The following is a 25,210-nucleotide window of genomic DNA, read 5'->3' on the forward strand; positions in this document are numbered from 1 at the left end:
CTCCGAGCCTGAATCCTGACAGAAGGCTTGACCTAACAACAGAAAGAAGTGAGAGATGGATTCCGGACAGCCCGCTGTTGCTACCAGCTCCACACCTACCACCGATCCTCCGACAGAACCCATGTTTACTCCAGTGAGAACTTCCGCGAGCGCCGCCTCTTCGATTACCTGCTTTGCAACTCCCCCGTCGCGCCCAGCGCCCTTCTCTGGCCGGGCGGAGGACTGCAACGGATTTTTACTCCAGTGTTCGCTAGCTCTGGAACAGCAAGTTCAGCTCTATCCCAATGAGAAATCGAAAGTGGCATTTATCATTCAGCAACTCTCTGGAGCAGCTCTGAGGTGGGCAGAGGCGTTATGGATGCAGGAATCCACAGTGGTTGCGTCAGTTCAAGAGTTTGTCAAACATTTTAATGAAGTTTTCGGACGACCCGCGGATGATTCCTCATTTGGAGAACAGCTCCTACAATTACATCAAGGAAAGAAGTCATTGACTGAGTATTCTGTGGAATTTCGCACACTTGCATCAAATAGTGGATGGAATGAGAGAGCTCTGATTTCTGTTTTCCGTCGAGGTTTAAACCCAGCTTTGCGCCTCCAACTGGCGATCTATGATGACAGCTTAGGAATTGAGAAATTCATTCAGCAAGCCAAGCGAGTCCATCAACGATCTTTGAGTTGTTACGCTGATCAGTCTCATCACCATCCTGTGTCTTTTCAGAATCCCAAGAATCTCAATCCAGAAAATCAAGTTGAAGAGATGCAAGTCGACACTTCAAAAATTTCTCGGGCTGAACGTGTTCGTCGAAGAGAGATGAAGTTATGTATGTACTGTGGTACCAAGGGTCACTTCAGACTTAACTGCCCAATTCGACCGGGGAAAATGATGGTAAGCTCAGTCTTTAAGCAACCCATTGTCTCAGCACCACTCACGATTCCTGTGATATTAAAGATTCAAGAAAAACACATCTCTGTAACAGCTATCATCAACTCAGGGTCCGCGGGAAACTTCATTTCTGGAGAACTCTGTAAGAGGCTCAGTCTGCGAGAGATCAACACTCCCAAGTCTTACGCCATCTACGCTGTAACGGGTGAGTTAATTAACAAGACGAACGTTACTACCCGGATTGGTCCTATTCAATTGTGTGTGGGAGAGACGCACCAAGAGTGGTTTGAACCATTTGTGTTGCTAAACAGCCAAACAGATCTCATCCTTGGTCGGCCATGGCTCGTCCATCACCAACCCACCATTGATTGGACGTCTGGGAAAATCCTGCAATGGGGATGTCAATGTCCAGAGATCAACGATCCAGTATCCCGTTCATCCAGTAACCCAAGGACCCAAGTGCTCAAAGTTAACTCCACGTCCATAGAGAGTCCCACGGAAAACTTGTCAACTAATATCCCAGCCTGTTATTCTAAGTTCTCTGACGTCTTCAATCCTGTCACTGCTTCCAAGTTACCCCCTCATCGACCATGGGATTGTGCTATAGACCTGATCCCTGATGCACGTCTCCCCAAGGGTCGGATTTACTCCTTGTCCATTCCAGAGCAAGAATCCATGAAGAAATATATCCACGAAGCTTTAGATCAGGGTTACATCCGACCTTCCACATCTCCTGCCGCCGCAAGTTTCTTCTTCGTGGCCAAGAAAGACGGTGGTTTAAGACCATGCATTGATTACAGAGCCTTGAATCAAGTCACTGTGAAGTTTAGCTACCCTTTGCCTCTCATACCTGCTGCTCTCGAACAACTCAGAGAGGCAAAGATGTTCACCAAGCTTGACTTACGGAGTGCGTACAATCTAATCCGTATCAAAGGAGGAGATGAGTGGAAGACTGCTTTCATAACCCCTGCTGGCCACTACGAATATCTTGTCATGCCATATGGTTTGGTCAACGCTCCTTCCGTTTTCCAAAGTTTCATGGATGAGATCCTCAGAGACTTTCTAGGGAAGTTTGTTCTGGTCTATATCGATGACATCTTGATCTATTCCAAGAATCCAATCGAACACCAGAGACATGTGTCTCTAGTCCTACAACGTCTCAGAGAATTCACTCTGTTCCTGAAAGCTGAGAAGTGTACCTTTCATCAAAGCACCATCGACTTCCTGGGATACATACTCAGCGATCGAGGAGTGGAGATGGACCAACAAAAGACCGAGACCGTCCTGTCCTGGCCAACTCCCAAGTCCGTGAAGGAGCTTCAGAGATTTCTCGGGTTCGCCAACTTCTATAGGAGATTTATCAACCAGTACAGTCTTCTCACTTCTCCATTGACCTCCTTGCTAAAAGGAAAACCTAAGATCCTGCAGTGGAACCCCGAGGCTGAGAAAGCTTTTCATGCTCTGAAATCTGCCTTCACCAGTGCCCCTTTGCTTCACCATCCAGACCCTGAAAAACCATTCATGGTGGAAGTCGATGCCTCCACCACCGGGGTTGGAGGAATCCTGTCCCAATGTTCCGAGTTCTCCTCAAAGCCACTCCCTTGTGCATTCTTCTCCAAAAAGTTTTCTCCAGCAGAGGCAAACTACGATATTGGAAATCGAGAACTTCTCGCAGTAAAACTTGCCTTGGAAGAATGGCGACATTGGCTAGAGGGAGCCAAACACCCATTTCTAGTCCTAACCGATCATAAGAATCTCCAATACCTGAGAGATGCCAAGCGGTTAAATCCACGTCAGGCCCGATGGGCGTTATTCTTTACACGCTTTCATTTCAAGATTGCCTATCGTCCAGGATCCAAGAATACCCGTGCAGACGCTCTTTCCCGTATCCATGCCCCTGAGAGCCCTGTTGATCAACCTGAGACCATTCTACCCGAGAGGTTATTCGTAAATCCTATCCAGTGGGAAATAAACGAACAGCTTCAAGAATTGGCTCATCAGCAACCCAGAGTTCCCGGATGTCCTCCCGGGAAGATTCATGTCCCTGAAGAATTTCGCAACGCCTTGATTTCCTCAGCTCATTCTTCAGTGGCCACTGGACACCCAGGTATAACCAAGACCTTAGCCACACTTCAGGAGAAGTATTGGTGGGCTCACATGCGCCAAGATATCAAACTGCGCCAGTCATGTAAGAAATTAAATCCCAAGTACATCGGACCCTTTCCAATTGTCAAGCAAGTCAACCCAGTCACTTACCAGCTCCGGTTGCCCCCAGAATACCGTATCCATCCCACGTTTCACGTCTCACTTCTGAAACCCCATCATCCACAGATTCCCCAGTCAGTCAACGAGGTCGAACCCGAAGAAAACCCCCCGATACCACCCGTTGAACCCGAGCCCATCTACCTCATCAAGGAGATCTTGGACTCTCGACGTCGGGGAGGTCAGTTAGAATACCTCATTGATTGGGAGGGATATGGGCCAGAAGAGAGAAGTTGGGTACCTCGTAATGATGTTCTTGATCCCAGTCTGCTCCTAGAATTCCATGCTCAGCATCCCGAGAAACCTGCACCACGACCCAGAGGCAGACCCCCACGACGTCGAGGTCCAAGGTCCGCTGGCGCGGACTCTGGAGGGGGGGGGGGGGGGGTACTGTCAGGAGCCAATCAGATCCCTCACATGTCACCACGCAAAGATCACTGTCCCCAGATTACTGATCACCTGCACCTGTTTCCACTCAGCACTCACTTCACAGCCAGCACAAAAGCACCCGATTCACTCCCAGTCATTGTCAAGCCTCCAACAGGAACGACCCTTACCAGTCACCACTTGTCTCACTCTGAGCCATCCTTCAGCAACGGACGTAAAGTATACTTACCTGAAAGAAACTAACCTTGTTGTCCTTGTTCTGATGTTCCCAGGATCCGCTCCATGACTCATGTTCTCCGTTTCCTGGAATCCGCCACGAGTCCCGTTTCCCACTGGATGAGCTGCAAGAGAAAGGGAAAGTATCACTGAACTGGTGAGCTCATTGTCAAGTGCACTTCAAAGGATCTACTCACCTGGAATCCTTCCTGAATCACACCTATCCACGAACGATCTGAAAAGAGAGAAAAACTCAAGTTATTGATCTGTGTTACCCGCCACGTTATTCCTTAAGAAGAGGATTCACTCACCTGGATGCATTCCTGCCACATATATCCTCTTCGAGATCACCGTTGAACTCCCGAAACCCTGCATACTTATCTTTGAGTTAAATAAAGATACATTTATGTTTATCACTTACCTCTGTCTCCGAGCCTGAATCCTGACAAAGAGAAAGAAACAGTCATAACTGTCCAATAATTTTAACTAATCCTAGATGGAATTATACTATACTGTTTAAAGGTCTATGTTCAGTAAGATTCTTTTTGTTTTTGAAATATGATTAAAATACAGTCAAAAACAGTAATAGTGGGAAATAATATTGCAATTTAGGATCGCCGCTTATTTGAATCTGTTTTCAAAAGTATTTACAGTTTTTTTTCAATCGCTAACAAGCGCTTACCCATACTTCAGATACTTTTTCCTAAACTCTTAACACAGACTCACACCAACAAAACACAATTGGCCAAATGGATAATTTTCTTCTCAAGAACACATTTTGTTACAGATTTTTATGATTGTTTACACACTAAAATAAAAATTTCCACACAATTTGCAAAATTCTACTCCAATGAGCAAAACCCCTCCACAGATTTGCACAACATTACACACAATGTCTGCTTTACCCTTTTAGCAAAACATTACACACAGTGATTTGTAAAACTCTACACACATTTTCACACCTTAGACACAGATAAGGATTGTGAGGTTACTTCCTTGTCATTACAAAGCCCCGGATTGCCATTGACCACACTAATGAATGAATTGGATATGCACATCCATCAGGCGTGGAAGCACACATGTGCTAATTTGAAAACGCATCACTCAGGAGTGCTATAAAAGGCAGCAGGTGAGTTCACCTGTCTTCAACAAAAATGGAAGGAGCTAGAAGAAGAAGAAGAAGAAGAAGAGTGAGAATAAGAGGGGGGGCTCAAAGAGGAGATGAAGGAGGTAGAGGAAGAGGAGAAGGAGGTAGAGGAAGAGATGAAGGAGGTAGATGAAGAGGAGAAGGAGGTAGAGGAAGAGGAGAAGGAGGTAGAGGAAGAGGTGAAGGAGGTAGATGAAGAGGAGAAGGAGGTAGAGGTTTTCAAAATTGCGTGTAAACAATTGAAAAAAACTGTAAATATATACTAACTCTTCATTTCAAAATAGAACACATCTTTCTCTGCACACACTAACTTTACCAAAACACTGGAAATCTGACTCAGAATGAAATTATTCTGTCAAAGAATAACACTTGTTTTCACTTCACAAGGTACATGCAGTCAATCAAAGTACACCAGGTTTCAAAATACTGGCTATTGTATTACAAAAACTTCATAGACTTTTGTGTTTCAGTTTTACAGGTATTTGCATACAAAACATGCAATCCGCCATTTTTACACTAAATTTATTGGTTGGGAATTGTATGTCCACATGTACAGTATTCCAGTAAAAAGCAAATCAGTTTTTTTCCCTTTACTGTTTACCAGCCTCTCTTAGCGAAAGACCGTGGTTGATTACATGGTCAATGATAGTGGCACGGATTTCATCACTGACTACTGTTCTTGCAGCCCTTGGAAGTCCTTAGGCCTGCTCTTCTCCCTGGCCCTGCTCCTCTCACTGCACCTCTCATCTCTCACTGCACCTCTCACTGCACATCTCACTGCACATCTCACTGCACCTCTCACTGCACCTCTCACTGCACATCTCACTGGACATCTCACTGCACATCTCACTGCACATCTCACTGCACATCTCACTGCACCTCTCACTGCACATCTCACTGGACATCTCACTGCACATCTCACTGCACATCTCACTGCACCTCTCACTGCACATCTCACTGCACCTCTCACTGCACCTCTCACTGCACCTCTCACTGCACATCTCACTGCACCTCTCACTGCACCTCTCACTGCACATCTCACTGCACCTCTCACTGCACACCTCACTGCATCTCTCACTGCACATCTCACTGCACATCTCACTGCACATCTCACTGCATCTCTCACTGCATCTGTCACTGCACATCTCACTGCACATCTCACTGCATCTCTCACTGCACCTCTCACTGGGCCTGCTCTTCTCCCTGGGCCCCTTGCTCTTACTCTTCCTCGTCCAGACATTACAGTGTTTGTCTTTTTCTGTTTCCAAAAACATCACTCCTCAAAGTCCTCCTTTTAATGTATAAGTGTCAATGTAACAGAAAAAAATAACCCCTGCCACTGAGTCTAAGCCAGACTGGAATCAGCTATGGTTGGCCCAATTTACCCAACATAAATCAGGTGTGTGTCAATTATTCAATTGTTTGTTTATTATCAGCTGAGATATATTGTTTTTGAACTGATATCATTGAAGAAGCCGAGGTTTTTATACTGTATCTAAGGTTTGGAATATTGTTTTTGCTATTGTGGGGTGGTGTGTGTTAACATTTGTAAATACTACAAAAACAATCCATAATTTTGTTGGGAGGTATAGCTTGTATGTTTAGAAAATGTAAGCATTGTGGAAATGTGTTCACTGACTGCATATTGTGTGAAAACTGTATAGTATTGCTCTTAATTCATTATGATAAGATTTCCTGCATACAAAATATATTTCTAAAAAGTGCACAGATGTGGAATGTGTCTTAGAATGCAATGTGGATTATGCCAGTACTTACAGAGACAGTGGTGCTTGGTGTAGGGGCACTGGACACTGCTGTGCTGGGTTGGTCAACAGCCTGAGATGTTTCCTGGAATACAAAATATGTTTCTAAAAAGTGCACAGATGTGGAATGTATCTTAGAATGCAAGTTTCTAAAAAGTGCACAGATGTGGAATTTGTCTTAGAATGCAATGTGGATTATGCCAGTACTTACAGAGACAGTGGTGCTTGGTGTAGGGGCACTGGACACTGCTGCGCTGGGTTGGTCAACAGCCTGAGATGTTTCCTGGAATACAAAATATGTTTCTAAAAAGTGCACAGATGTGGAATGTATCTTAGAATGCAAGTTTCTAAAAAGTGCACAGATGTGGAATTTGTCTTAGAATGCAATGTGGATTATGCCAGTACTTACAGAGACAGTGGTGCTTGGTGTAGGGGCACTGGACACTGCTGCGCTGGGTTGGTCAACAGCCTGAGATGGTCTCCTAGCCACACTCAGATTTGGCTTTGCAGCAGCAATGTGGGACCCACCAAATCTTGGCTTGGTAAACTAAAAAAGGGCAAAACAATTTCAATGAAAAGACAAATTGAATTGTAACAGCACATTGGCCAAAAATATAATAAAATGTAAAATGAGAAAATATCTATTGATCCTATCATTCATTATATAACTAAAGGACCTGCTTTCTTTCTTTAACTTATTTTTTTGTCTGTGTATTACCACACTCTACTACTTATACAGATTGAAATAAGCACAGTTAGAATAGAAAATGTGTGGGAAGGTATTGCTAGAATGTGAGTATATAGTAATTTAACAAGTACCTTTTAAAAATGACTTAAAATCAAAAATAGTTTGCACATAGTTTGTAAGAGAAAGATACAGTAGATACGTTTATTAACAGTAATGAAGGTTACCCTTGAAATGGCAACAAAGCAGATTCATGATGACTTAATTAATAATACGTGTATAATTAATTGTGCATAAGTGGAATGTTACCTGAGAAATACAGAATGAAAGATGTAGCTTCAGTAGCCAGTTGGAAAAATCAAGAGAGATGCCATGAAGGACGTGAGTGTCCTTTAACCCATAATGGCAAAGCCAAATTAGAGAGGAAGAGGAGAATGCAAGAGCAGAGCCCAGAGAAGAAAGAGAGATCACATAGGTTACATTGTTCTTTCACCATTTTACTTGATCTAAACCAACCTGAGACAGTGAAACTGACCAATAAGCAGACTACAGCCGCCCCTGTACAAGGTGTCACAGCTGGCAGGTAGGTGTAAAAACATACCAGCCATTTCCACTGAACTTAAACCTTTATACTAAACTTATATTAAAACTGCAATTATAAAAAAAAAAAATGTTATTACCTTTGACAAACTTGGTATAATTTTAGAAGTAGGCTGGGGTGGGAGCTGACGCTGACTCTGCGCCATGACCTCCTGTGCTGGTCCAGTAGCGGCAGACTGTTGTTCAACAACCCTTGGTGCTTGTCCAATAGAGGCTGTGGCCTGCTTAAGACAACCACAAAAATACATAGGCTACAATAATTGTTGAACGAGAAGAATTTGTTCAGTAAATTATGTATATATAAAAAAAATACAAGTTACATCTTTACATTGTTACCTTTTGAGTGTGAAAACCACATATGCACTTTGGGACCGCTCCGAGCAAGATTGTCTGGCCGCGAGACTGCATCGGACATCTTTCAATCTGTAAACATTATCACACATATAATATAGAATACATGCATTTCTAACTTATCAGTATGAATGCCACATTAATTTATTGTAGTGTGTCATTTATTTTTATTCATGTTCTTTGAAGGGGAGATACAAACTGTAAAATTAGAGATAAAGAGTGAGTAAAGTTTGTATCCTCCTTTAAAAGAACAAGAGAGGAACATTTCACACCTTCAAAAAAACATCCATTCACTCAACATCCCCACCCCACTGCCTCAAATCTCTGAATCTCCCAGTGCAAAAAAAAGTTTTTTTTTTTACATAAATAAACATAAATCTCAAATACCTGCAACATTATCTACATACATATCTATAAATAATGATGACATAGAATTAAATGATTAGGATTACAATTATTACATCATGCAAAGGTGACAAAAGCACACTCACCCTTTGGTACACGTCATGCCACTTTTTCTGTCGAGGAGCTGGCCTGTTACCCTCATTTGATGGCCAAACTCCTGTGCTGGCAAACTTTTTTAGCCTTGCAATCCAGTCAGTATCTGACATGGCTTTATGGGATTTTTTGCCAGACATTTTTTTGTTGGGGGGCTAACGGTTAGGTTATATCGTTTTGAAGAAAACTACTATAATACAAATTATTTCTTTAAAAAAAGCACACACGATATTTACAATTATAATATATACAATTATATACAAATATAAAATTACATTGTCCGACAATACAGTTAAAGTTACCGAAAAATAAGTTTCGCAGTCCTCCGTTAAAATGATGTTGCCTGACCTCCGTGACAGTGATGCTCGACGTCTGAACTTTTTGACCTCTGACACGCCCCTCAGGATATGTCATTACTTCGTACACCTTCGGCTCAGTTCGGCAACTTGATTGACACTTGGCTAGCTTCCTGACTCCTCCTCCTAGCGGTGCTAAGCTTAAACGTGCCATCGACATTTCCTTGTACTCTGATTGGTCAAATGTCGAAATTGATAAGGAAAAAGTCAAGAATGGCGCTCTCTGATTGGCTGCAAATGTTATAATGTCGAGAATGGCGCTCTCTAATTGGCTGCAAATGTTATAGCGCGTCGACGTGATTGTTCAACATTGTTCAACATTATCCCCATTTTGACGGACTATCCTTCGGCAGCTGGACTGCTAATCCATTGTGCTCTTTATGCGTGTGTTCGAATCCCATTGTCTTCGTTTGTTGTCTTTAGTGTTTCGAGAGAGCCAAGTGCGCATGGAAAAGCGTTCAAAGTACATTGCTGCCGACTTTAACGACATCACCATTAAAATAGCTGCAGAAACACAACACAGCCCAGCTTCGGGCTGTTGTGCAGGCGAGTGACGAGGTGGCCGAGTGGTTAAGGCGATGGACTGCTAATCCATTGTGCTCTGCACGCGTGGGTTCGAATCCCATCCTCGTTGTTTGATGTCTTTAGTGTTCAAGAAAGCCAAGTGTGCCTGGCAAAGCTCTTTGCTTCCAACCACAACCTCATCATACTAAATATAGATGCAGAAAATCTCCACGTGCAGGCGAGTGGCTGCGTGGTTAAGGCGATGGACTCCTAATCTATTGTGCTCTGCGCGCATGGGTTCGGATCCCATCCTCGACGTTTGTTGTCTTTAGTGTTTCGAGAGAGCCAAGTGCGCATGGAAAAGCCGTTCAAAGTACATTGCTGCCGACTTTAACGACATCACCATTAAAATAGCTGCAGAAACACACCACAGCCCAGCTTCAGGCAGTGTGCAGGCGAGTGACGAGGTGGCCGAGTAGTTAAGGTGATGGACTGCTAATCCATTGTGCTCTGCACGCGTGGGATCTAATCCCATCCTCGTCGTTTGATGTCTTTAGTGTTTCGAGAGAGCCAAGTGCGCATGGAAAAAACGTTCAAATGACATTGCTGGCGACTTTAACGACATCATCCTTAAAATAGCTGCAGAAACACACCACACCCCAGCTTCGGGCAGATGTGTAGGCGTAGTGACGAGGTGGCCGAGTGGTTAAGGCGATGGACTGCTAATCCATTGTGCTCTGCACGCGTGGGTTCGAATCCCATCCTCGTCGTTTGATGTCTTTAGTGTTTCGAGAGAGCCAAGTGCGCATGGAAAAGCCGTTCAAATGACATTGCTGCCGACTTTAACGAAATCATCCTTAAAATAGCTGCAGAAACACACCACAGCCCAGCTTCGGCCAGATGAGCAGGTGAGTGACGAGGTGGCCGAGTGGTTAAGGCGATGGACTTGTAAGGACTGGGCTAAGTGGGTGAATCTGAATAACTAAATACATCCTGCTAAAGACCAAAAATCTCTGAATGTAATCCCAAACACCCAAACACACACATTCCCCCACCAGTGAAGACCACACTCAGGACAGAGCGTGGTGTCCGATTACAAGACATTTTATGACTGATCGGAATGTCCCAAAGGAAGTGGATTCCAAAGCGAAAAGAAACTTCTTTTCTTTAAAAGACATTTAACCAGATATATTCAATGTGTTTTTATGTGTGTCCATTTGCCCATGTCACATTGGAATGACTATGATTTTATCGTAGCTTAAAGTGAATTATAAATACCTTCATTATGCATTTTAAATATAACTGTCTATTCCCATAACTTGTACACATAGTTCTGGACACCTCCAGAATGCTTTCGGTGTGATCAATCAGAATACGTACAGTAATATCCAGTAAAATATAGTTTACTATGTTTTCCATCTTTGGAGTGAAAAGAGACCAAAACTAACATCACTGGTGTTCTTAGATAACAGCGTTTACGACCCAAAGGAATGTTCACAGAACTGCGGCTCTCTCTGAATTCTTACCAAGGAGGAGAAATGAATCCTGTATTCATATATATATATATATATATATATATATATATATGCTATTATATATCTACTTGAGAATTGTATGAACAATGTATCTAAGTTCCCTATTTCATGAGTTGCCTTTTTGTGGTTTGGTCTATGTTTCTCGACAACTCTAATGCGATAATGTTTTAAACTTTGCCAACTAATGTTTAACCAAATCCATTTGTGGCAAGTTTGGTCTCGATAAACTCCAATCTTTATTCCCCATTTGTTAATTGACATTACATTTTGATAAACTTTGTGACACATTAGTATTATAAGAATTGTGAAGATTCTTCTCTTAAACACCCAATGAAACTAGAGATTTAAATGCCTGGTTATAACACAAAGGGTCATAAAATCTCCCTCCAAAGGGACAGCTCCTGATTGGACCCTCCACCAAAGAAGGCGGAAACGTCAGGTCTTCAGAAGGACTGAATACCAGTTTATCGCTCTTACTTCTCTTGTCCTCGTGTCATAATGTAACGTCTCGCCTCCGGGCGAGCTCTTCGCCTTTCTTTTATTTGTTTCTAGTTTAGTTTGTGTTTTTCAGTCTTAGATAAGTCTCCGTGTTTAATTCCAATCGACGAGTGAAAAGAACACCGCGTGACATATCTCTTCAGCAAATCCATCTACAAGGGACCTTTAAACGAGCGCGCGCTCGTTTTGAAGGAGAAACACGCGCACGTGACCACGTGGCGAGAGACGCACACAGGCTTCTTCACCAGCCATGCAAAGATGTGACATTAACTCCGCGTGATTTCCCCGTAGAGATCTTTATTTCTTTTCTTTGTTAGTCAAAGTTTTGTTTTCCGTAGTCGACTCTGTTCACTTCCACAAAGTGAAACGAACTTAGCCGAACTATTTTCCTTTGGTAATGTTACCCCAAAGACTTGGAAACTCCGTTCAACACGCGCGCCAAGCAGCACCCAGTGACGCTTCCTAAAGGACTCCGCTCACGCACGCGCAGGAATGCCGCGACACAGAGAGACCCAGAAACTTAAGTATATCTCTTTATAGAGCTTCTAAGAAGCATTAAGATGATGTTTTCGTGTTGTTACAGACAGGGGACTGTCAGGGTGAATGTTGCCAATGCTCTCTCTCTCTCTCTCTCTCCCTCTCTCCCTCTTCCCCTCTCACACGTGTTTCCATTGTCCACACTCTATGCATTTCTCGTTCATCGATGCCTTATCGTGTTTTGTTGTTTATTATGTTTGTAAATACATATATCCCATGTAACCGTAGTAAATACATAAGTAGTTCTGCCTTATTAAATTCAGTATATTCATTCGATTGATGTACTGCCTTTTTTCTCATTTTCAAGTCCCTTAAGTGTCAAAAGATCTTATAGCAACAAGCTTACAAATTAAAGATACTTTAAAGAGTATGTGTTTATAGGGCAGTAAACCCAATTCTTGTGGCCACAGAATTGCTTTTCCTGAAATCCTATAAAGTAAGATGATATTGTGGATTCCCACAAATATTAGTCTGACAATGGAGCTGATTAATTTAGCCTGTTTTGTAAGACGTGGTCCGTGTAGTTAATTGCAATCAACTTGTGGTTAAGTGCAAGGATACACAGACATGCATGCAGGTAAAATGACATATCATCCCTTATCGGGAGTTTTATTAACATGTAAGACTGATCTAATCCAAACATGTATGAATAATTATTAATTATGATATGCAAATTCCCCACGGATTAGATCCGCCCCAGAGTCTTTACAGACTGCTAATCCATTGTGCTCTGCACGCGTTTGTTCGAATCACATCCATGTCGTTTGATGTCTTTAGTGTTCAAGAAAGCCAAGTGTGCCTGCCAAAGCTCTTTGCTTCCAACCACAACCTCATCATACTAAAGATAGATGCAGAAATACTCCACGTGTAGGTGAATGGCTGCGTGCTTAAGGCGATGGACTCCTGATCCATTGTGCTCTGCAAGCGTGGGTTCGAATCCCATCCTTGTCGTTTGATGTCTTTAGTGTTCAAGAAAGCCAAGTGTGTCTGGCAATGCTTTTTGCTTCCAACTACAACGTCATCATACTAAAGATAGATGCAGAAAAACTTTACGTGCAGGCGAGTTGCTGCGTGGTTGAGGCGATGCTAATCCTTTGTGCTCTGTGCGCATGGGTTCTAGTCCCATCCTTGGTGTTTAGTTTCACTAGAGGACAGGTCAACCGCAGGGGTGCAGCTCATGGCAAGCTTTTAATTATAGCTGTATATAAAGCTCATGTTCATTTCTGAAAACGTTGTTGAGATCCGGTTCAATACAATAAGCCCCCTGGTTAATGGATATAATCATTTTAAATACAAAAACACGTTCAAGGGAGGTCCAAATCCTGGCTAAACCAGCCACCTTCAAGCTTATGCTTTCGACACCACAGCGAAAACAGAATGTAAAACAAGCAAAAGTACAATTCCCTTTCAAAGTAGTCACAAAGCCTCTTAAGAGACTGTCAAAAATTGACAAGGCTGACTGTATTTCAAGTCATCCCAGCGGGGTATTGGGTAAAGTTTTCAACCAGCAAAAATCACGTCTCGGATGAGCCTCATAGACTATGATATTGCCTCTGCGAGAGAATGCCAGACAAGGTAGCGACGTCTCCTGTGCTTTTATCTGGACATGGAACGACAGGGTGGTATCACGTTTTAAACTGCCATGTAATCAGCCTTTGGGAACGGCCGGCTGCATGGTGTGTCTGCATAAGCATATTTCCCTCTATCAACACAGTTGTGAGTTTCCGAACCATCCTCCTAAAGGCATGCCGGTGAGTGACGAGGTGGCCGAATGGTTAAGGCGATGGCCTGCTAATCCATTGTGCTCTTTATTCGTGTGTTCGAATCCCATCGTCTTCGTTTGTTGTCTTTAGTGTTTCGAGAGAGCCAAGTGCGCATGGAAAAGCCGTTCAAAGTATATTGCTGCCGACTTTAACGACATCATCCTTAAAATAGCTGCAGATACACACCACAGCCCAGCTTCGGGCAGATGTGCAGGCGTAGTGACGAGGTGGCCGAGTGGTTAAGGCGATGGACTGCTAATCCATTGTGCTCTGCACGCTTGGGTTCGAATCCCATCCTCGTCGTTTGATGTCTTTAGTGTTTCGAGAGAGCCAAGTGCGCATGGAAAAGCCGTTCAAATAACATTGCTGCCGACTTTAACGACATCATCCTTAAAATAGCTGCAGAAACACACCACAGCCCAGCTTCGGGCAAATGTGCAGGCGAGTGATGAGGTGGCCGAGTGGTTAAGGCGATGGACTGCTAATCCTTTGTGCTCTGCATGCGTGGGTTCGAATCCCATCCTTGTCGTTTGTTGTCTTTAGTGTTTCGAGAGAGCCAAGTGCGCACGGAACAGCCGTTCAAAGTACATTGCTGCCGGCTTCCAACTACAACGTCATCATACTAAAGATAGATGTAGAAAACTCCAGTTGCTGCGTGGTTAAGGTGATGGACTGCTAATCCTTTGTGCTCTGTGCGCATGGGTTTGAGTCCCATCCTTGGTGTTTAGTTTCACAGGGAGCCTAGAGGACAGGTCAACCGCAGGGGTGCAGCTCATAGCAAGCTTTTAATTATAGCTGTATAAAAAGCTCATGTTCATTTCTGAAAATGTTGTTGAGATCCGGATCAATACAATAAGCCCTCTGATTAATGGATATAATCATTTTAAATACAAAAACACGTTCAAGGAAGGTCCAAATCCTGGCTAAACCAGCCACCTTCAAGCTTATGCTTTCGACACCACAGCGAAAACAGAATGTAAAAAAGTAAAAGTACAATTCCCTTTTACAACTAGTCATGAAGCCTCTTAAGAGACTGTCAAAAATTGCCAAGGCTGACTGTATTTAAAGTCATCTCAGCGGGGTATTGGGTAAAGTTTTGAACCAGCAAAGATCACGTCTCGGATGAGCTTCATAGACTATGATATTGCCTCTGCAAAAGAATGCCAAACAAGGTAGCGACGTCTCTTGTGCTTTTATCTGGACATGGAACGACAGGGTGGTATCACGTTTTAAACTGCCATGTAATCAGCCTTTTGGAACGGCCGGCTGCATGGTGTGTCTATGAAACAGGTGAGTGAAATGCACATAGAGGATTATTAATTGTTCTCTCTTAGCTCAAAGAACAAAATGTGCGGTATTTTTGATGGGAGATACTTATGGGTATCCTGGTAACAAAGGGGCAGAGTTATAACCATAAGTAAGCCAAGTGTGCCTGGCAAATCTCTTTGCTTCCAACTACAACCTCATCATACTAAAGATAGATGCAGAAAAACTCCACGTGCAGGTGAGTGGCTGCGTGGTTAAGGCGATTGACTACTTATCCATTGTCCTCTGCACGCTTGGGTTCGAATCCAATCCTCGTCTTTTGTTGTCTTTAGTGTTTCGAGAGAGCCAAGTGCGCATGGAAAAGCAGTTCAAAGTACATTGCTGCCGACTTTAACGACATCATCATTAAAATAGCTGTAGAAACACACCACAGCCCAGCTTCGGGCAGTTGTGCAGGCGAGTGACGAGGTGGCCGTACCCTCCAGTTTCTGGACTGCCTCCGAGTTCCTAACAGTAGAACGAGGTCTGAACCAGCTCCTAACCAGGTCCGAACTCATTCCTAACGAGATCAAAGAATTTCAAACGAGGTCCGAACACTGGTCCAAACAGTATAGGTCACGTTACGCGAGAGGAGGCGCGGTTATCGCTTTAGAGTGACGGCCATTTTTTCTACAACACAAACACAAAATCAACACAAACACATCAACACAAAACACGAGAAAAAGGTTTGGAAATTTGGGTTGTATCATGCTAATATTTATAGCAGTTAGCGTCTAAAGTCATACATTTCCTGTCCAGAGCCAGCGGTGTTGTGAGGACAAATAGCGTTGCTGTTCAATATTCGCTGTAGCAGCTAGGCTACATACTAGCACTGTGTGGTGGCTATGGTGCGGATATTGGTGGTATGACAGAATCAGAAGACCAATAATAACTAATTTATTTGTTTATTAGTTATGCCTCGTAAAGCATATAAAGGAGATTTAAAGGCTCAGTTCTATGTCATATTTCTACGTTCTGAATCACTGTGTTGTGTTTGTTTCCTTTTTCTGTTTAGAAGATAACTGAGTCTTTAAATCTCCTTTATATGCTTTACGAGGCATAACTAGTCCTCACTTTAGATGAGCTTACAAAATAGTTAACTGACCACTACTAAATGCTTTATAACAACTTGAATTAACCCTAAATTACAGTAGAAATACATGTAAATAAAGCATTTACTAACACACTAAGTAACTATTACTATATGTCTAAATAATCATATGTATGAATGTACATTTTAATAGTTTATTAATCATTTACATACACTTTCTAAGTGAACCACTGACAGTTCCTACATAATTGGTTTGTAAATAATGCAATACTTAATTTAGAAATGATAAATTGATAAATAACAAGGTAATAAAGTATGAAAATACAAGTATTAAACATTATAGAAATGCTTTTAAATCAAGAATAAAGCATTTATAGCTGTATTTATAAAATATGGTAATGTTTTATCACAAAATGTATGAAATGCTGTTGCATTTAAGTGTTGGCTGAATTAATCAATTTACATAAAAAATGCTGATTGACACGTTTTTAACGATTTAAAAAAATTTTTAGTATTTCTTACTTTGTTTCAAGTTTAACTGTTGGAAAGAAAAATGATACCGAGGCTGGTTTTCATGGTAATCCTGAAAAATATTGCAGAATGTCCTTCCGTCTAACAGTATGTCATTCCAGCTAACAATGACACAGGAAAATAATTTAACCCGTATTTGTGTGTTAGATTACACAATTCTTTTTTTTTTTGTTGAGTTAAGGATAAAACAAGTCTTATTTACTTTATTGGAAAACATTTTTAAACATTTCCCAGCTTTTTTTTTTATTTGGTTCTGAATTTTGAGTTATCAGCAGCCAAAAATGAGCCCATGTCTATATGAAATCCCAAATTGATTATATTAATTATTATTAAAATGTAGTTTTCCAAGCACTAATTGTTTGTTGAGCTCCAATTATGGATATCAGTACATTTGTATATGCCAACGATGGTAGCAATGTAATTAATTTAAAAATTCATTACGTTACCCAGGAATGACATTTTCATGGGGAAAAATATCTGATTCACCAAAAAAAAAAAAATGGTTAATTACATTCTTGAAATGTGTACATGTAATTGCATTACATACACAACACTCTAATAAGTATATAAAGTCCTAAAATTGGAATTTTTTGCCAGTTTTATTTTTTTTTTATATCAATGAATTTTTTGAAAATTTTAAAAATGAATTTTTTTTTACATGTATGTATGTTATGTATGCATGAATGTATATATGTATGTATGTATGTATGTACGTATTTGACATGTATAATTTCCTCTGTTTGTTTGTCTGTCTGTCTACACACATAGCCTAGCTTGACATTAACCTGTTTTATATTTAATGTTTGCAGATGACTAAGACAGGAAAGCCAGATAGTTACTGGAGGGACATCTGCTTAAAATATGCCCAGGGCCAATACCACTTTTCAACTGGCAAACGGCCAGGGGCCAAGAAATGGAAAAAGGCATTGGAGAAAATTGATGCTTGCCCCCTGCAGAGCCATTCTGCTAAGGATCTGTTTGGGAGAAGCCTTCGGTGCTCTTGTGGGTTCCACAAGGTAGGTGAAATTGACTATTTTTTACTAAGCATAACTTAGCAGTTATGTCATCAGGTGCTGGGTCCAGTGAGGCAGGAGGAGTTGAGACGGAAGCAGGGCGAGTCAGCACGGAGTTAGGGAGAGGAGGCATGGAGACATGTAGAGGAGACACAGAGGCAGGGAGAGTCCGAGACGACACAGCGGCAGGGAGAGTCCGAGACGACACTGAGGCATGGAGAGTCCGAGACGACACGGAGGCAGGGAGAGTCCGAGACGACACGGAGGCAGGGAGAGGAAACACGGAGGCAGGGAGAGGAGAAACGGAAGCACGGAGAGTCCGAGACTACACGGAGGCAGGGAGAGGAGACACTCAGGCAGGGAGAGTCCGAGACAACAAAGAGGCAGGGAGAGGAGACACAAAGGCAGGGAGAGTCCGAGATAACACAGAGACAGGGAGAGGAGACACAGAGACAGGGAGAGGAGACACAGAGGCTGGGAGAGGAGACACAGAAGCAAGGAGAGGAGACACAGACACAGGAGCATCAGTGGCAGGACAGGGAGTGCAGTGCTACAAGTGCAACCAGCCTGTGGAGGCAGAGAAATTTTCAGAGCACCTGTCTGACCACCACACGGAGGAGATGTGTGACACCTGTGGGGCCAAGGTGCAGGGTACTGTTGGTCTTTTGAACCATATCCAACTGGTTCACTATGCAGCATTCATAATGCCATCACCGCAAAAGCCACAACCAAAGCACTACAAAAGCACTACCACCACAAAAGTGCTACCATCACAGACAACGCCATCTCTGCTCCCTCCGTTAAGTAGCTCTGCCATGCCACACCACACTGCAACTTTACCAACTTCAAAACCAAAACCAACTTCAAACAATTGGAAATGTTTTCTTCCTGAGCAGTTTCGGAGAGTAGTCCAGGAAGCAGATCAGGTGTGGATTGCCAAATGCCTATATGCATCCAATCTATCTTTCTTTCTTTCTAACTAATCTGTCTTTCTTTCTAACTAATCTATCTTTCTAACTAATCTATGTTTCTTTCTTTCTAACTAATCTATCTATCTTTCTTTCTTTCTAACTAATCTTTCTTTCTTTCTTCCTAACAAATCTTTATTTTTTTCTAACAAATCAATCTTTCTTTCTAACTAATCATTTCTTTCTAACTAATCTTTCTTTCTTTCTAACTAATCTATCTATCTTTCTTTGTTTCTAACTAATCTTTCTTTCTTTCTAACTAATCTATCTTTCTTTCTAACTAATATATCTTTCTTTCTTTCTAACTAATCTATCTTTCTTTCTTTCTAACTAATCTATCTTTCTTTCTAACTAATCTATCTATCTTTCTTTCTTTCTAACTAATCTTTCTTTCTTTCTTTCTTTCTAACAAATCTATCTTTCTTTCTTTCTAACTAATCTTTCTTTCTTTCTAATCTATCTTTCTAAATAATCTATCTATCTTTCTTTCTAACTAATCTATCAATCTTTCTTTCTAACTAATCTATCTATCTTTCTTTCTAACTAGTCTATCTATCTTTCTTTCTAACTAATCTATCGTTCTTTCTTTCTAACTAATCTATCGTTCTTTCTTTCTAACTAATCTATCATTCTTTCTTTCTAACTAATCTATCGTTCTTTCTTTCTAACTAATCTATCTATCTATCTTTCCTTCTAACTAATCTATCTTTCTTTCTTTCTAACTAATCTATCTTTCTAACTAATCTATCTTTCTTTCTTTCTAATATATCTTTCTTTCTTTCTAACTAATCTATCTTTCTTTCTTTCTAACTAATCTGTCTTTCTTTCTAACTAATCTATCTTTCTAACTAATCTATGTTTCTTTCTTTCTAACTAATCTATCTATCTTTCTTTCTTTCTAACTAATCTTTCTTTCTTCCTAACAAATCTTTATTTTTTTCTAACAAATCAATCTTTCTTTCTAACTAATCATTTCTTTCTAACTAATCTTTCTTTCTTTCTAACTAATCTATCTATCTTTCTTTGTTTCTAACTAATCTTTCTTTCTTTCTAACTAATCTATCTTTCTTTCTAACTAATATATCTTTCTTTCTTTCTAACTAATCTATCTTTCTTTCTTTCTAACTAATCTTTCTTTCTTTCTTTCTAACAAATCTATCTTTCTTTCTTTCTAACTAATCTTTCTTTCTTTCTAATCTATCTTTCTAAATAATCTATCTATCTTTCTTTCTAACTAATCTATCAATCTTTCTTTCTAACTAATCTATCTATCTTTCTTTCTAACTAGTCTATCTATCTTTCTTTCTAACTAATCTATCGTTCTTTCTTTCTAACTAATCTATCGTTCTTTCTTTCTAACTAATCTATCATTCTTTCTTTCTAACTAATCTATCGTTCTTTCTTTCTAACTAATCTATCTATCTATCTTTCTTTCTAACTAATCTATCTTTCTTTCTTTCTAACTAATCTATCTATCTTTCTTTCTAACTAATCTATCTTTTTTCTTTCTAACTAATCTCTTTCTTTCTTTCTTTCTAACTAATCTCTTTTTTCTAACTAATCTGTCTTTCTTTCTTTCTTTCTCACTAATCTATCTTTCTTTCATTCTAAAAATCTATCTTTCTTTCTTTCTAACTAATCTTTCTTTCTTTCTAACTAATCTATCTTTTTTCTTTCTAACTAATCTGTCTTTCTTTCATTCTAACAAATCTATCTATCTTTCTTTCTTACTAATCTATCTTTCTTTCGAATTAATCTTTCTTTCTTTCTTTCTAACTAATCTATCTTTTTTCTTTCTAACTAATCTATCTTTTTTCTTTCTAACTAATCTATCTTTTTTCTTTTTAACTAATCTATCTATCTTTCTAACTAATCCATCGTTCTTTCTTTCTAACTAATCTATCTATCTTTCTCTCTAACTAATCTATCTTTTTTCTTTCTAACTAATCTGTCTTTCTTTCTTTCTAACTAATCATTTCTTTATTTCTAACTAATACTTTCTTTCTTTCTAACTAATCTATTTTTCTTTCTATCTAACTAATCTATCTATCTTCCTTTCTTTCTAACTAATCCATCGTTCTTTCTTTCTAACTAATCTATCTATCTTTCTCTCTAACTAATCTATCTTTTTTCTTTCTAACTAATCTGTCTTTCTTTCTTTCTAACTAATCATTTCTTTATTTCTAACTAATACTTTCTTTCTTTCGAATTAATCTTTCTTTCTTTCTTTCTAACTAATCTATCTTTTTTCTTTCTAACTAATCTATCTTTTTTCTTTCTAACTAATCTATCTTTTTTCTTTTTAACTAATCTATCTATCTTTCTAACTAATCCATCGTTCTTTCTTTCTAACTAATCTATCTATCTTTCTCTCTAACTAATCTATCTTTTTTCTTTCTAACTAATCTGTCTTTCTTTCTTTCTAACTAATCATTTCTTTATTTCTAACTAATACTTTCTTTCTTTCTAACTAATCTATTTTTCTTTCTATCTAACTAATCTATCTATCTTCCTTTCTTTCTAACTAATCTATCTTTTTTCTTTCTAACTAATCTTTCTTTCTTAACTACTCTATCTATCTTTCTTTCTTTCTTTCTTTCTTACTGATCTTTCTTTCAAATCGATCTCTATCTTTCTAACTAATCTTTCTTTCTAATTAATCTTTCTTTCTATCTATTTTTCTAACTAATCTTTCTTTCTTTCTAACTAATCTTTCTTTCTTTCTAACTAATCTATCTTTCATTGAAACTAATCTTTCTATATATCTATTATTTATCTATCTTTCTAACCAATCGTTTCTTTCTTTGTAACTATTCTTTCTTTCTAACTAATCCATCTATCAAACTTCAAACTACTATAAACTTCAAACTACTTTAAACTTATTCAAACTCTCTGGTCCGGCTTTCTCAAGCCAACTTAAAGTTTGTCTCATCAAACTTAAGAGATTAAATATTTCAGAGATCCTTGTGCGGTAGACCTATTCTATATTTGCATAAAGGGTTAAAATATAAAATATACATTTAAGCGCTATTTAAAAATTGTATAATAAAATAATGTGGTTTAAACCATCATTTTATTAAATCATGTGCATACTGTCGTATATGAACAAAGAGAAGACCTAGAGTTCACTACAGCTAACTGTAGGAAACAGATATCCATGGGGTGAAAGTGTAAAGAAGACACCATACAAAACATTACAATCACACCCGGCAATACGATAAGTGTTGCGATAGTGTTGTTAAAACTGAAACCGTGGTAAACAATTTAAGAACACTAGCACTGTTAAACATGCGGTTCAATAACAATGTACTTGTTTCTCATAAAACTGGTGATAGTTAGGTATAATCGTTAGATAATTTATCAAACAATTGAAACTTGCGCTATGTTAAAACATTTTGATGATGAGGCCAAAACTGCTTATCACATGTTTTCATAACTTACTGCTTCCCGTCGGTTTTCTGGATCAGACCTAAAACTTTGTGTCAAAGTATCGGTGTAGACGGATTAAAAAATGAAGCTGAAGGATGTTCTAAAAGAAATATCTCATTTAGAAATATCTGTTCATGTTTTTCATAAATTCCTATATGTTTGACCACACTCGGAGACTATAGTTTTTGCAAACTGTACAAAAACAAAAAGAAGCAAGATGTAAACGGCCTAATTGACTATATAAAATGTCAATTACAAAACTGATCACAAGTGGCTTTTAGTATTTGCTTTAAATGGCTCATGTTGTATTTACTCTTTAGCAAGTTGATCACTAGAATTTACTTGTGTACAATTTTATCTGCATAGTCAGATGTGATTCTGTTGTAATAGTTTAAGTGTGAAACAACATACACTTACTTTTTGCGTTAATACTTTGTGTATTTATTATAAACGGTGCTTTTCATTCCCTGTTTTCTTAGTGATTTGGTCTTTTGAATTCATGTATAAAGATTATGTTTTAAAGTTAGACCATAGTCTTTACAAGAGTGTGGAACATGCATCACTACGGTGTGACAAAATATGTTGGCGTGTAAAAATACATCCAAAAATTTAAGCACAACTATTTACACACATACTAAGCAGGATAATATCTAATTGTAGATTGTGAACACACCATTATCTGATTATTTGGGGTCAGAGAACGATTTTTGAACAAAATTTTGTGCTGGATGTAAAAAATAAAGGTATTAGTTAATAACAAAAACTTTAAATCAACATGAAAACCATAATATAAATAAATAAAATATAGTTAAAAAATTACTTCCATAATATTTTCCTTTAGTAAAGCTATGCCCGTATCATCCACCACAAAGTTTTGCGTTTGTGGTTGAGACCTCGCAGAGATTACACCAATAATAGGGTTCTCAAACATTGCCTGTTTTTTAAGGAATACAAACTTTGCCATTGTTTATTATGTGCAATATAACATTATATGGCCTGTTTGGTTTCTTCTTACTTGTACAATATACTTGGTTCTAAATACAAAAATTAAAACTCCATCACCAATCAATTATTAAAAACATTTTATTTTTTAAAAAACTTTTTAAGTACATAATGCCAAACAATAGGCTACAACAGTTGTTATTGCAGTTTCTTCATGAGAGATTCTTCATGATTGAACAAAGCGTTGACCAGGTCATTGGCAATGCTTTCACAATTCACATAGTCCAGCGGTTCCCTCGTCTTCATCTTGTGTGTTGGATTCGCTCGCACATTTGTAACTGATTCATTGAGCAATCAAGATTGTCAATTATTGGATCAATGTTCTTCACTTTTTCAACCAACTGACTGGTGTTTGCTTTCAGAAACCTTTGATGATCTGAGAATATAAAAATTAAAACAATAACAGGAAAAAGGAAAATGAAGACAAAATGGGAAAGAATATAAAGATTGAATCTAACCTTGTATTATCCTGTTTCTCTTCTTTCACAGTATCCCCGTTTGGGCAGTATTTGGCTTTGATCAAATCTGCAGTAAATAAATAAGTTTGATAGGTCTGCAGTAAAATAAAGGGCGGATGAAGGCCGTAGTATTCAACTTCAATTCTGAGTCTGAATAATCCAGGAGCATGACACCGCATAAAATAAATTAATCTTGGCTTATTCTACAAAACTCGATCCAATAGTACCAAAAACACAAAAAAATTCTATATTGGAAATGTGCACATGCCAATGTTAGACCAGAATGCGACCTTCCTTAAAATTGGCCCCAAATAGTTAACTACAACTGCTTAATTAAGATTAATTTTATACATTACATAGTTTCTCGTGTATTAATAGTTTCTCGTGTATTACACTTACAATTTGCCGGCACATTTGATTTGGCAGAAGTCATATTGATCTCAAAGGAGCTTGAACCAGTTATGATCGGCGAAAACACATGGCCATCATCAGATGCAGAGATTTTGCCTGTTTACATAAAATATCTGTCAGTTCATCTGTCAATTTTATTATTGCTGCCATGAATTGAGTTAATTCGTGCCTTTGATAAAATCTGCAGTAAATAAATAAGGTTGATAAGTCTGCAGTAAAATAAATGGCTGATAAAGGGTATAGTAATAGTTACAATTCTGAGTCTGAATAATCCAGGAGCATGACACCGCATAAAATAAATTCTACAAAACTCGATCCAATAGTACCAAAAACACAAAACAATTCTGTATTGCAAATTTTTACATGACACTGTTAGACCAGAATGTAACCTTCCTTAAAATTGGTCCCAAATAGTTAACTACGACTGATTAATTAAGAATAATTTTATACATTACATAGGCGAAAACTGTTTTAATAGTTTCTTGTGTATTAATAGTTTCTCGTGTATTACACTTACAATATGCCGGCACATTTGGTTTGGGGCAGAAGTCATATTGATCTCAAAGGAGCCAAGAGTTAAACCAGTTATGATCGGCGAAAACACATGGCCATCATCAGATGCAGAGATTTTGCCTGTTTACATAAAATATCTGTCAGTTCATCTGTCATTTTACATAGAGTGCAACAGTGCTTAATAAACGATGCTGCAGATTTTAGTTACATCAGATAAAAAATACAACATAGCATAATGCAAAATAAACATTGCTGTAAACAGTCATGTTAAACTGATACTTTTGTGATATGGTTTAAAAAAAACATAGCATAATGAACATAAACAATGTTGTACATTTTTAAAATCATACTTTATGATAAATTAATATAGTAGATACATGTTAATATCTGTATCACATCAATATCATAATACAATGCTCCATATTTTTAAACCCATACTTTGATAAATTAATATAGTAGATACATTTTAATATCTGTATCACCAGTTACAGCAGATAAAAATACTAATAGCATAATGTGGATAAAAAAAAATACGTAGCCTGGG

The 25,210-nt window shown here is 39.0% G+C and overlaps 1 long non-coding RNA gene and 5 other non-coding genes across 6 annotated transcripts; 3 read left to right on the forward strand and 3 right to left on the reverse strand.

The window, feature by feature from the left end:
• Positions 1-9,700: 9,700 nt before the first annotated feature.
• trnas-gcu (transfer RNA serine (anticodon GCU)) lies at positions 9,701-9,782 on the forward strand. The gene has a single exon. It is a non-coding gene; the product is annotated as a tRNA-Ser (tRNA).
• A 558-nt stretch (positions 9,783-10,340) lies between these two features.
• Positions 10,341-10,422, forward strand: trnas-gcu (transfer RNA serine (anticodon GCU)). Its single transcript has one exon. It is a non-coding gene; the product is annotated as a tRNA-Ser (tRNA).
• Positions 10,423-13,646: 3,224 nt separating this feature from the next.
• LOC143741908 (U4 spliceosomal RNA) lies at positions 13,647-13,787 on the reverse strand. The gene has a single exon (XR_013205275.1). It is a non-coding gene; the product is annotated as a U4 spliceosomal RNA (small nuclear RNA).
• A 419-nt stretch (positions 13,788-14,206) lies between these two features.
• Positions 14,207-14,288, forward strand: trnas-gcu (transfer RNA serine (anticodon GCU)). The gene has a single exon. It is a non-coding gene; the product is annotated as a tRNA-Ser (tRNA).
• Positions 14,289-15,006: 718 nt separating this feature from the next.
• LOC143742049 (U4 spliceosomal RNA) lies at positions 15,007-15,147 on the reverse strand. Its single transcript, XR_013205333.1, has one exon. It is a non-coding gene; the product is annotated as a U4 spliceosomal RNA (small nuclear RNA).
• A 6,368-nt stretch (positions 15,148-21,515) lies between these two features.
• Positions 21,516-24,785, reverse strand: LOC143749149 (uncharacterized). The gene is made up of 4 exons (XR_013206896.1): positions 24,671-24,785; positions 24,142-24,249; positions 23,743-23,809; positions 21,516-23,660 (listed from the first exon to the last, which is right to left on the reverse strand). It is a non-coding gene; the product is annotated as an uncharacterized LOC143749149 (long non-coding RNA).
• Positions 24,786-25,210: the final 425 nt, after the last annotated feature.

This window comes from Siphateles boraxobius, unplaced genomic scaffold (genome assembly GCF_051911475.1).
Source record: "Siphateles boraxobius isolate OS27281-9 unplaced genomic scaffold, OSU_SipBor_1 1, whole genome shotgun sequence".
NCBI classification, from domain to species: Eukaryota; Metazoa; Chordata; class Actinopteri; order Cypriniformes; family Leuciscidae; genus Siphateles; species Siphateles boraxobius.